Genomic DNA, 12995 nt, shown 5'->3' on the forward strand with positions numbered 1-12995 from the left:
ATAATTTAAATTAGAGGGTTGTTCGATTATTACGTAACGCTCTAAAGAGGGCAAGTTGAGTTGAAAAGTCTGTTTTGTCACAAAATGTAAATGGGTCGTCCAAAACTGCAGCTCTGGAGACAAACAGTGACAAAGGTTTGCAGACTTGGACGAATTGTAAGGTACAGCTGAAGCCTTCAGGCCTGAAAATCAAAAATGCAGGCTTGCGATTCATGGCCGAACCCAAAAAAATTCCCACACCATCAGCACCCATCCCATTCCCAATTATTTCTCAACTAATCATCTTCATTCAACTAATCCGACTTTTTAGATGGCAAGAGATCACGCGGTAGGCCAAAAAACTCATAGAAAGAAGCTGTTGATAGAGATAGTGGCGCACTTGGAACTGGTAATTGGCAAGCGTTAGCCAGCGATAGAGCCAGCTTCAGGAGTCGACTGAGGCAGGCCATGAATCACACTTGATCTGTACGGCCAGCGAAGTAAGTAAGTAATCATCTCCAACAAATGTAATTATCAGAAACTGTTCCATCCAATAAAATTAATCTCCAAAAAATATATAATAACCTTCACCTTATTAGAAGTAATGATGCAAAGTAGATTGCCAACAATTTAGGTCAGAAATTATTCACCAAAATCGTATTTCTAATTAATTGACATTTCTATTATCTTCACAATTCCTTCTTAATTAATTATAATTTACTGCCGTTTACGGCTGCTTTTATTCCTCATGAAATTACTTTTTTTGTTGTTGTGCTGGATCTTTATCATACATAAATTATTTCGTTGAAACTTTCCTCGTAACATTAAACTTTTTGTCGTCCCCTCCATCTTTCATCGCATCCTATTCATGTCCTCTTATGTCGTATCTTTTTTTTATTTTATTTGGTGTCCATGTTAAGGCATGAAAATGTCTTTTTATTAAAGGCAATTTTCCTACTTTGTCGCTTCTTCGTTGATGACAAATTTACTCGTCATCTGAACAAAATGTTTGTGAACTAAAGTCAAAAAAACAAGTTTTGTTGCTTGAACTTTTGTGTTATTTTCGAGGGTATGAAATGAACTCGTTGGAATGGGGGGGATGAAAAAAAATTGTTCAACTTTCAGTTCTTTTTTTTTCTCGTGTTTTTACCGAAAAATAAGTTTTTTAGCTACTCCTGCTGATGCTCGCTTTCTCTTTTGTTTGTTTCGTGATGATACCGAAAATACTTTAGATTTTTTTCATCCGCTTTTGTTGCTTGGTGGGATTAGATAAAGGAATTAAGTGAGATTTTTTGGGAATTTTTAGACAGAAACGCAATTTTCAAGCTTACTTTCTAAAATGAATGAGAATTTTGATTTGAAAAATAACGGTCAAATTAAATTTGAATTTTTAACGGAATCAATCATTCGAAAAAATAATTTGAATTTCCACGATTGGTTGAATTTCATTTGAATGGAAAATTTGATTTGCTAAAAGGAACAACTAATTAAAGTACATGAGTTTTTCTATTTAATGATTTTGATGTATTCAATTTAATACAAAATTACATTCGAAGTCAATTCAGTACGTTTTTTCAAGCGTCTGAATGAATGAAAAAAAACTAAAATCTCAATTTTAAGTTTAATTAAAGTGTTTTAGGCAGGTCTGATTGAGAAAAGTTATAAAAAATGGAAAATTACATGATATAAGGACGGTAAAGTATAGTAAAACAGTCTAGAAGGTTGAAATGCTTCAAAAGTAAAAATTCAATCCTGTGTATCCAAGCAACGGGCATTAAAAATGAAAAACTAATCGGTCAAAACGAAATCAACTTTTAAATTTGAAAAAAAAACCAAAAACTTCTCTAATTTAGAGAAAAATTAATTCAAAGACAAAAATTTTCAATTTTGAATAAATAACGGTCAATAAAAATTTGAATTTGATATTAATCAAAAACCCAAAATCATAGACTAACTAAGAGTCAGACATGATACCAACCATCAAAAATGACTAACCACAGCTACAACTTCACTCTACCTCCAACAACAAAACCCTCACAAAAGAAAAGAATAGAAAGGATATAATGAGGTGGAAGATGTAACGGTTAAACCCTGTTGTGTGGATTTAATCCCTTTTATTGCTTCGTCTTTCAATAAACACTTCTTTTTATCATAGAAGCAGCACACAAAAAAAGTTAATTCTTCTTTCATCTTGCCAGCTTTGTGTTTTCGTTTCTATTAGTTTTTTAGCACATCTTTGAGTGCTGATAGTCTATCCACATTTTGTCCATTCATCAAACCTTCAAGGCTATTCTTTTCGTTCATTTATCTTTTAAAACAGCAAGTATAATTGTCTAGCCATCTGTCCATTCATTTGTAAACTCATCTGTTCTTTATATCATCTATCCAACTGCTCATCTGTGCTTCCGTATGTTTATCTATTTTATGATACATTTGCGTCTTCTGTCTAATCATCTCTCCAATTCCCCTATCCGTCATTTTAGACATTCGTTTACTCATTTGATGATTATCCAATTTGACGTTTTAAATTTCATCTCCTTCTTCTGTTAAGGAAGCAATCATTGGCCTCGTAAGTGTATGAGCATTGGATATGAAGAAGCAGTCGATTTGATTTTGATACCACAGAGAATTGTGAATTCAATCCACTTCAGTTCAGAGATGAACAAAAAAAAATCTCGAAAGTGATGGAAAGCAATTTCAATCAATTTATCATGGTCATGCTGAAAATTGCGCTTTGATTGAAGCTTTTTAACTCTTTTTCCGCTTTTGTATCCCAAAAAATAGGAGGAAAAAAGTTGCTCATTTTGTTCATGACATGAAGTTTATTAATGAAAGGAGAAGAGGTTCTTTTGGGGTCAGTTCAGAAATGATGAACAGAACAGCAGTATTTAGTTTGCGGACATGGGTACACAACAGGTCAATTACTGTGGCTCTTCGTATTTCGAATATTGGGTGTCAGTTCCCGAACTACTACAAAATTCAGTTCCTTACAAATATAGCTCGAGTAGGATTTGAACCAAGCAATTAGCAGCTAGTCAGTAGAAGTAAGTGAACTAAGTAAGTAAGGACTCGAACCCACGTCATCCCGATTACATGTCCAGTCCTCTTACCTCCTGAGCTACCGAGGACTGATAAGAATTATGACAAAATGCTACCTTAAACCTTTATCTCTATCCAGTGTTCATCCCACAGATCTTATCACCCAATATCAGACCAAGCAGCAAATCAAAGACATCACAAATCAACAACTCCTTTATGTATAAAATATCAAAGATAAAGAATGAAGGGTCAACAAAACTTTGTATCCTTCCGAGACAGCGGATGAAAAGTTTTTTTGAATCTTAATGCAAACAATCTTAAATCCTTAAAAAATCAGGCATTCCATTTATAGAGGTATAACGGTGGGGATATTAGATGTTGAATTGTAAATTATTTAAATAGATAAAGTAGGCAATGAAAAGCTTTTCAGTAAATTGATTCATTATCTTTTAGGTACCGAATTCATACTTTCATTTTATGTTAATTTCCCCATCCATGTCCTTAACATTAATGCTAAGCAACAATTTGAATCTGATGAATTTTTGAGCAACTTGATGCCTTTGAAGATTTAGACTTGGAAATTAGATCAGATATGATGATTTAATGCAGACCGGGCATTTTGTGGACCATTAAAGTGAATGACTTTTAATGTTTTATTAAGCAACAAATCTGGCTGAACAGGAAACACCACAATGACATTTCAATTTCCTAATTTCATAGTCAAATGACTTGTGATAGCTATCAGCACGGTGAGTAGCGGAAAACTAATAATTTAAATGAAATTTCATAGAATTTAAGGTTGTGTTTTGTGACAGAAGGGTGAAAATGCTATATTTTTTAATGTGGGAAGTTGTTTACGTGGATGTGAATTTTATGACTTGTTGACAAAATATGTCTAGATGGAAAAATAATTGAAAAAAATTTTTATTGCGGAAGTTTGCTTTTGAATTGGGTTTATTTGGCATTTTACGGACATGGCAAGTCCATGGTTGGTATTTAGGTTTGGTTCTGAAATTTGAGAGGTTCAGGTCTTCTTTCAATTCCACTTAAGAGTGCAGTGAAGATCGTAGATGACCTGGCTAGCATGTTCTAGTGACATTTCTATGACCAAGTCATAATGGTCCTGTCATTTGGTCCATTATTGCAATCACGGTATACTTAGTGCCGAACGTCGGCCACTTATCGAATCCGGCAATTCGAATTTCTAAATACGTATTCTGCCATCACAGCACATAGAATACTTCAATGCCTGCCAATCAGGTCTCATTTGAACATCACAAACACAAGTCCAAACCAAATTGATTAAATAAATTGTTTTTGCCTTTAATTTGACATCCTGCATAAGAAATTGATTCCACATCTCCACATTGAAATCAAAGCCAACATCAAAATCAGACATACATAGCTTCACATCATTCAAATCAACAAAAAATTTCCATCTTTCATCCAAAATAAATCAGCATAAACACTCTATGGTATAATAACTTCAGCTATCAGCACCAAATGTAATAGAATATATTGCGTGAAGAGGTTTTGGCTTTCCAATTACCATACTGAATAAAGTTATTTGCCTCTTGATAATTCATATCAGATTCATTCATGCTTAATAAAACTACCACAGCAGCATATCATTCAATATACATAAATACGGAAAATTCCCAATAAACTAACCAAAAGCTCTTCACGTTCATCTGTCAAAATAAAAAAAAAGCTCATTTGTCGTAATCATATAAATCATGTCTTCTTCACAAATTTGCTATGAGCACCCAAAAGCATTTTTGCCTCTCTCTCGCATTTACATAAAATAAACACATTTTACTGATTCATTCTTTTCCACATCCTATATTTTGGCACAGTGTTGTAAATCTGGTTGGTTATTGTCATATATTATGCAGACAATAAAGTGAAGCATGTTGTGGTGCCTCAATAAAGAATCTTAAGCATTGAAACATGTGTAGACCATTCTGCGATTGCAGAGTTTAAGGCTTCTATGGCCGAGCAGTCCAACAGACTGGATATCTGATTTACTGTTCCAGTGAGGACATAGGTTCGATTCCCATTAGAAGTCAATGTCACAATCACAAATTAATTGATTCTTGTCGATAAGACCAGTACTCGCAAGGCATTATATCAATAAGAAGTGAAAAGTAATTAACATTTAAATTGGATATCGGCTTCTTTTTCTGTATGTCAAGGAGATCCTCTTGTTGATCTTATGTCTAGCAATAAGACTTGACAAATTGAGAAGCTTGCTCTCGAAACCTTACTATTTCTAAAGTTCTAGAGAGAAAATTACACTTTGCCACAATATAGTCCGAGTGGGACTCGAACCCTCGTCTTACGATTTACAGTAGCATGCTCCTTCCATTGAGCTACCAGGGGTTGTTTGGAAGCATGACACAAAGTACACTTAAACCTTGCAGGTTGGGACATATAATTAGTTGACTTCCCAATTCTCGAATGGTGGAATCGATGGATCACAATTGATCTGAACGGAAAGCGAAGTAAGCAGTAAGTAAATATCTGAGCCTCAAAATAACCAACCAAATTGAAGACAACAACACTGTCCCATATCCTTCAATTCTTCGTGCTTAGATACACAACAACATGAGGAAAATTCAATGTATGTAAGTATATGCAGAGACACACATAAGAAAAAGCTAATTGCCATATATTTACCTTTTGCACTGTTATGTTTATTGAACAATACAGCAAGGAACAAGCACGAAACAAATTTTATTTCTGTCTATTTTTTTGTTTATTTCTTTTTTTTATGTATATATATTTCTCTGTTCGTTCAATTACTATATCTGCTTTCTGATAACGTAAAAACCTTGGAGAAAAATTAGATATATTTATTTATCTCCGTACGCTGACTGATGAAATGTGAGCTTTCTTCTTTTACCTAATTTTATCTTGTTTTTACTTCGCGTATTTCCATTTTTTTTTTTTTGTTCCTTCTTTTTCTATCTCGTTGTTTCAATAAAAATACATTAAGCAATTCACAGAGTACAAATAATCAGATTGTAAATTCATTCATTTCTTTTTTCTGCACTATGAGTATCTTTTCATACAAGTTTGCGTCTGTGTGTGGCACAATAACTGCCTTTCCGAGAAGAGATGAGAGAGGAAAAAAAGCAAAATATTTATTTGTTTAATAAATTTATTTAAATTTCTGACCTTATTTCTCATATTTTTTATGTCTTATTTTTCGTGATTAAATGAATAGAACAGGGCTGTCTAAACTTGTTTTCATGACGGCGCACATTGATGGCAAGCCGACTGCCATACAGTTTCTGAGCGACTCAAATTAACAAGGATTCGATTAACCTACTTTATTAACAGCAAATGGATGCTGCCTTTTGTTTTCAACCCTATGGACGCCACACGACAGTAACATGAACTCTCCATGACAATCACATGAACGTCACACGACAAATACATGAACGCCACATGACAGTCATATGAATGTAGCATAACAGCTACATGAACACAACGTGACAAACACATGAACACCATGTGACAACCACATGAACACAACGTGACAACCACATGAACACCTTGTGACAACCACATGAACACCACATGACTGCCATATTTACGTCACATGACAGCCATATGGATGCAACATAGAAGCGACTTCAATTTAATAATAATAAAAGAAGTCTAGTGGTTCCTGAAAAGCTCTCTGACGAAGCCTTTTTCATTTGTGTTGCTCGTTTTTAATTGAATTTCCATGTGTGCCGCGACACAAAGTTTAGACAACAGTGGAATAGAAAATAGACGAGACTTTGATAGCCTCAACCAAAGTAATTGATAGCATTTGTTGTCCATGGTGAGGACGTCAAGACTGTGAAAATTATTTTTGCTCTGTTAATTATAAAGCTCTTTTTCGTAGAAATTCCGTCCGAGACATTGTTTCAACAAATTAATTATGTTTTTAAGTTGATTTATTAAGATTTAATGGAGGGTGTGGTTCCTTCATCGAGAATTTAATGAATAGAATATCTTTTTTTTTATGATGGACTTATCTTGTAAGTCTTTTGATTTTTTCTTGTTTTCTGTCATTGTTGAGGAGATTTTTTTGTTGTCGATAAGATGTTGTTGAAAATTAATTTGATGATTTTACTCTTATTACAAAGAGGTTTTTGATTTGGGGATTGTTATGAATTTCTAGTGGAAATTTGATGGTTTTTAATGAAGATTATGGTAATTTGGTGGGTTTTTGAGACTGAAGATGGCAGTTTTAAGGTAAAAACTTTTGAATTGCACTTTTTGGATTTAAAGGTAAATTACCCGAGCAACACAAATGAAGAAGGCTCTGCCAGGAGGCGCTTAAAGCTTCATAGGAGCCTAGGTTGTTAACACCAAATGGAAGTCGGTTCTATTTGGCAGCCATATGGATCCAAACATTGATAACCTACTCATTTGAAAGTATTGGTCAAAACTTAAATTTGAAGTCGTCTACGCCGGACTAAATTGAAGAACGGACTCTAAGTTGTTGAAGTCAAGCCTCTAGTAAAGGCGCATCCTTGGATTTTTGAGTCTGGACTCTAAAATTCCTCCAATTTCTTGTTTAGAGTCGTTCATTTATTACAATCTAGCATAAAGTGAACAGCCGTAAACGGAAACTGCTGTTCAAAATGTATCGCATCGCATGGTCGAGTGTACTTTAGATGTAATAAGCACATATCCATATATCATGATTACATCTCAAGAACAACCTTTACAAATTTAACTAAGAAAATCCCTTAAAAGATCCATAAACTCAGATTCCCAATACAAGACTTTATTATTGCATGTTTAATGCAATCTCCACCACCACTTCTTACACTGTCTTCTTACATAAATTCAACCAGCATCAAATTCATTGCACAGTAAAGTGTAAGGTAAAGTTTGCTATAAAATCCCCCAGGACACGAAATCGACAACATAACTTTCATCTTCATGGAAAATCTTTTACTTTTTATACAGTTTTTGAACTGTAGCTACAAATATAGCTTCTTCGTCGTCGTCGTCGTCGTTTTCCAATGCAATGAACTGTGTTGAAGAAGATTTGCTATACATGAACGATACAACCATCGAAAAATGTTCCCCTTAAGCTGAATTCCTTGTCTTAACTCTTACATAACATCAAAGAATTTTTTAAGTGGAAAAATTTGTTCAACATTGAAGAATTTTGTAAGTGACATTCATTGTAATATGCAGGAACATGGAGTATGAATTTTAAAAGTTTGTTATGGAATGTAAGATTGATGGTTTTACTATTACTTGAAAGTTTGTTGTAAGAATCTTATCCTGGAAGGTGTATGGCAGGTAAATCGTGAAAAATTGAAGCTTTAAGCCATTGTGAGTCTTGGTTAAGGTCAGTTTACATCGAATCTAGATCTATGTCGTAGTGAAACTGGTTTGATACTTAAGCTTTTGTCATTTCTCCTTTGTATGCTTTTCAAGGACTCAGACTAGACTTTAATGAGGTTTAGACATAACTGGAATCAAATTAAGGGCTTAAAAGCTACTGAGACTGTGTTTTTAGAATAAATGCTTCAATATTTTGAGAATTTCCAAGAAAAATCTACTCATTTCCTCAGATTTTCAGAGAATATTCAAACATACCATCCTACTTACACGCGGAAGTTGAAAAAGTTATTAAGTTGCTTATTTGCGACAGTTCCGCGAATGCTACTTAATCAATATTCATAAAAATGAGTTTTGTGCTATAGAAAAGCACTTCAACATACTAATTGGACTCTCTCTACAAAATCCACTCCTAATTGATCCTCAAGTCTTCATTGATTCTTGCAAACCCAAACCTTAAAGCAATCTCCAAGCGCATAACCAAATATCTTAGATACAGCTGTTCTACGGCAGTCTAATTCCCAAGAAATATTCATAATATCTTCATCAACATTTTTTGCATAACGGAAGTTCCATGAATTCAATTTGAGGAAATTTCTTGGAGCTCATCAAGTCAGCTGCTTCAAAAAATAACAAATGCCTGAATTGATTCTCTTATGTAAGGGAACTTTCGATTTTTCTAGGAAGCTACCTTTTTTAAAGCTATCATCATTACGCTAAATTGAAAGCTCTCAAAGTTTATTAAGAGCGAGAAACTTTCCTTGTGGATGTTTCCAACTTGATACAATTGAAATTGAAATTGCTATGACAATGTAAATTGAAGGATGTGACCAGGCAACAGATCCTTTATTGAGTTAGATTATGGAATAATCTTATGAATAACAAGCAGTGCTTTTGGTAAGGAAGTATAAATCATATCACGATACAAATAAATGTTCAATTTGATGTCAAATGGCGTGACAAATATGTCAAATAAAATCAAACGAATTATGACTTGTTTTTGGATAACTAGCAATTGTTATTGGCATTAACTTATTTATATCCACTCAATCAAATAAATTCTACTACAGAATAAATATTTAAAGACTTCAGGATAATGAATAGGCGGTATTTTTTGCGAATAGACTCAATAAATTAGTCTTTTATGCTTTCACCACAGCAAAAAAAAAATTTATTGGGAACTCGTTTGAAGGTTCTCAATACATTATAAATGAAATATGATTTTTGTCAAGGGGTAACATGATGGAAAATTCTTTCTTGAAAAAGTTTATTTTGGTTTGAATTTAAATTTAATTGGATTTTTTTATTAACATTTAAAACAAATTTTAATTCAAAAATTTAAACACTTAAAATTTAAAAAAAATAAAAATTAAAAATTTGAAATTTGCAAAATTTTAAATTTTAAAAAATTAAAATTTTTAAAATTTAAAATTCAAATATTTAAAATTCTAAAAATTTAATAAAAATTAAAAGCTTTTAAAAATTGCACATTTCAAATTTATAAATTTTACAATTTTATTAGAATTTTTAAAACTTCGATTTAAATTTTTAAAGTTTAAACTTGAGAAATTTTTCGAATTTGAAAATTTTATTTTAATTTATAAACAATATGTTTCATAAAAATTGAAATTGATTTCAATTTTGAAGAGGTTTATATTAAGCTTTTATTTCCAGCTTTTCGAATACAAATTATCGATAAAATTGATTTTTTTTTTGCAAAAGCAAACGTTTTGATTTTTTATTAGATATCCTTTTAATTGACATTTTTAAAAATTTTTTTTTTAACTGAAATTTATTTAGATTTCAAAATAAATTTAAAATTTATTCAAAAATTTAAAAAATGTAAACTTTTTCAAAATTTAAAATTGCATTTATTTAAACTTCATAATTCAATTTAAATTTCTTAAAACTTTAAAAAATACTTTTCAAATTTTTTTTTAAAAAAAAATAAATTCATTTAATTTTTTTAACTTTTTACTTTTTGTTTAATTTTCACGTTTTTTTAATTTTTTAATTTTTAATTAATTAAATAACAAAATCTTTGTTTTTAAACCAAATCAAATAAATTTTCTTTTCACACATTTTTCACAATATTTTATCCATATGTTACCCCCACAAAATAATAATAATAATTTTTTTCTTCTTCTTTTTTTCAAAGAGCCTCAAGGCACATAAAATGTGTATTTCATGTGAGCAAATAAATAAGTTCAAAAGTGAAAATTCCATTACAATTGAAATATGAAAAAATATTTTTGGAATCAACAGCAAAATTCAATAATTTTTTTTTCATAATTTTCATTCCACATTCTCAATAGTGTAGCTTAGACATAATAAATTTCTTCAGACTCAGCGGAGAGTGAAGTGAAAATTCCATAAATTTTTTATGACCATTTTCTGCTAGTCAATTAAGTTAGTTTAACTATAATCGTTTGTATTTCAGTTTTAATTGCTTTTTTTTTTTCATTTGAAGAAAAAATTTTATTTTTAGCTCAAAATTTAATGCGATTTTTCATGCGCTTTTTGGATCCATTGACGATTAAACAAATGAGAAATATGATCTCATAACTTGTTAATTCCTCAAGGAAATTTTATATATTTTTTTATGTCCAATATGAGGAAATTCTATTCATTTTAATCACGAAAAAATTGTTCGAATATTTACGATATTTTATGCTCATTTTAATCACATCATAATGTCCATAATTTAACTATATACCGGCGACATTGATGCTATTAACATTATTATGTGACGAGAAATAAAACAAGAGATGCTTCTTAGTCAGTATGCCACACACGCATATTATAAACTTTTTTTATATTTTAAACAACCACACTTCACTTCCACTAGTTGAGGATTATATTTCAATTCTATAATTTTCATTTGTTTCTTTTAAAGATGAATAAAAACAGCTGAGTCTGTAAAAAAATTTTCACTACTATTTTTCCTCATTTTCCTTTCACAAACTCATCATTTACTTTAATTTTATTATATTTTTTTTTACTCGCGAGAATCTGAAAAGTCGTGCAGCATCGAGACACGGACGAGCAGCAACTGAGCGACTGTAAATTGTATTTTTCATATTTTCAAGCTGTGCGAGAAAAACTTAACGAAAGAGAGGAAAATTGAGAGAGGAAATTTTCCCGAGAGTGAAATGAAAAGCGCGTGGATGAGAAAAACAACACAAGTTTTAAGGCAACGGATACACATGGCCACAACAAAAAAGATATAAAGATGAGAACATTTTCAACCATTTCACCGAAATGTGATTATCGTTGTTAATGCTGTTGAACTGGAAATTACGAAGAATAAAGAAAGGGATATTTTAGTACATTTGAGCATTTAAAGATTAAATGAGGGAGATTCATCGTTAAACTTAAATCATTGGTGTTAGTTTTGTAAGATGGGGAGAAATTGAGGATCAGAACTCGAAGTCGACTCAGATTTTTGCACCGAAAATTTGGTTTGAGTCGACATAACTTTCATACTAAACTCGAATCGACTTTGAGCTCTGCTGAAAAATGTTTTGATAATGATAATTGATTATTAGATTGTGAATGGAAGCAGCATTCAGCATAGTTTCCTGAAAATACTCGAAATGCCCTAAATTGTAGATTTATGTCATATCCAAAGCTTCAAACTTTTTTTGATAATAGATATCAGATTTTGCAAGAATCCTCCTCAAATTTTGAGCTACAATTTGCAGTAGGATTCGAACCACGCATTTAATAGCATATCTTTCTGTTGCTCAAAATGGGATGCAGGAAGACTAAATTTAATGGATACATAACTCTAAAATCCCTCCTCAGGGTACTCATCAACACATATTCGATTTGTTGAGCTTGTAAGGAATGAGATCATGGAAAGAAGCTGTCGATAGAGATAGTGTCACACTAGGAATTGGCAATTGGCAAGCGGTAGCCAGCGATAGAGCCAGTTTCAGGATGCCAACTGAAGGAGGCCATGGATCACACTTGATCTGTTTGGCCAGCGACGTAAGTAAGTAAGTAAGGAAATGCAGTGGAAACGAGGATACAATAAATTTATAATTTATGTAATTTATGTAGCTATAAATGTATATAGCTCTTTGCAATGTATTCAAGTAACCCCCCATCGCTCAGTGGTATGAGCATGCAACTGCAAATTGTGGAACAAATGTTCGAGTCCCACTCAGGATCCGTTATTCAAAATGACACTTTTTCATGTCAGATCAACAGAGTGTTTCTTTCCAAATCAAAATATAAAGGAAAACGCCTTAGCAAGCAACAAAAAAGCACTAATAAAATATCAGTAAACAGCTCTAAAACCAATCCCTTGAATTTGAAAGGTTTGGTAATAAAAATCGGCGTTAGAACGAAAATTTGTTATTTCATGACAACTCCTGACAGGCAATTCACAGCATGAGCGCCTTGTTCTGTTGATATTTAATCAAATATCAAATGTATAATAGACATGCCATGTATATAAAAATAAACAAGCCCTCCTCCCTCCCATCCATTCACACTAATTTTCCTCCTTTCTCTCGTTTTTCCATCTTCTCAGTTTTATTGCTCATGACTCAAAGTCAATTATAATCATGTTTACACATAAACTCATTCTGGTAATTAAGCAAAACGGTCAT

The 12995-nt window shown here is 32.1% G+C and overlaps 1 protein-coding gene across 15 annotated transcripts in view; it reads right to left on the reverse strand.

Moving 5' to 3' along the window:
- Positions 1 to 12995, reverse strand: part of Dgk (diacyl glycerol kinase 1) — a 68038-nt gene that overhangs the window by 22814 nt on the left and 32229 nt on the right. The window contains exons 1-3 of one of the 15 annotated variants that reach the window (XM_070641204.1): positions 11039 to 11413; positions 5924 to 6124; positions 5698 to 5851 (exon numbers count right to left, since the gene is read on the reverse strand). The exons of 10 other annotated variants lie outside the window; for them this stretch is intronic. The gene's annotated coding sequence lies outside the window, so the exon portion shown is untranslated. Of the gene's footprint in view, positions 1 to 5697; positions 6125 to 6198; positions 6306 to 11038; positions 11414 to 12995 lie in introns of those variants that run through there. 4 more of the 15 variants (XM_070641206.1, XM_070641201.1, XM_070641203.1 and 1 more) reach the window with 4 other exon arrangements.

Source organism: Chironomus tepperi, unplaced genomic scaffold, assembly GCF_022539635.2.
Source record: "Chironomus tepperi strain 1889 unplaced genomic scaffold, CSIRO-AGI_Ctep_v1 contig_244, whole genome shotgun sequence".
In the NCBI taxonomy this organism is placed as follows: Eukaryota; Metazoa; Arthropoda; class Insecta; order Diptera; family Chironomidae; genus Chironomus; species Chironomus tepperi.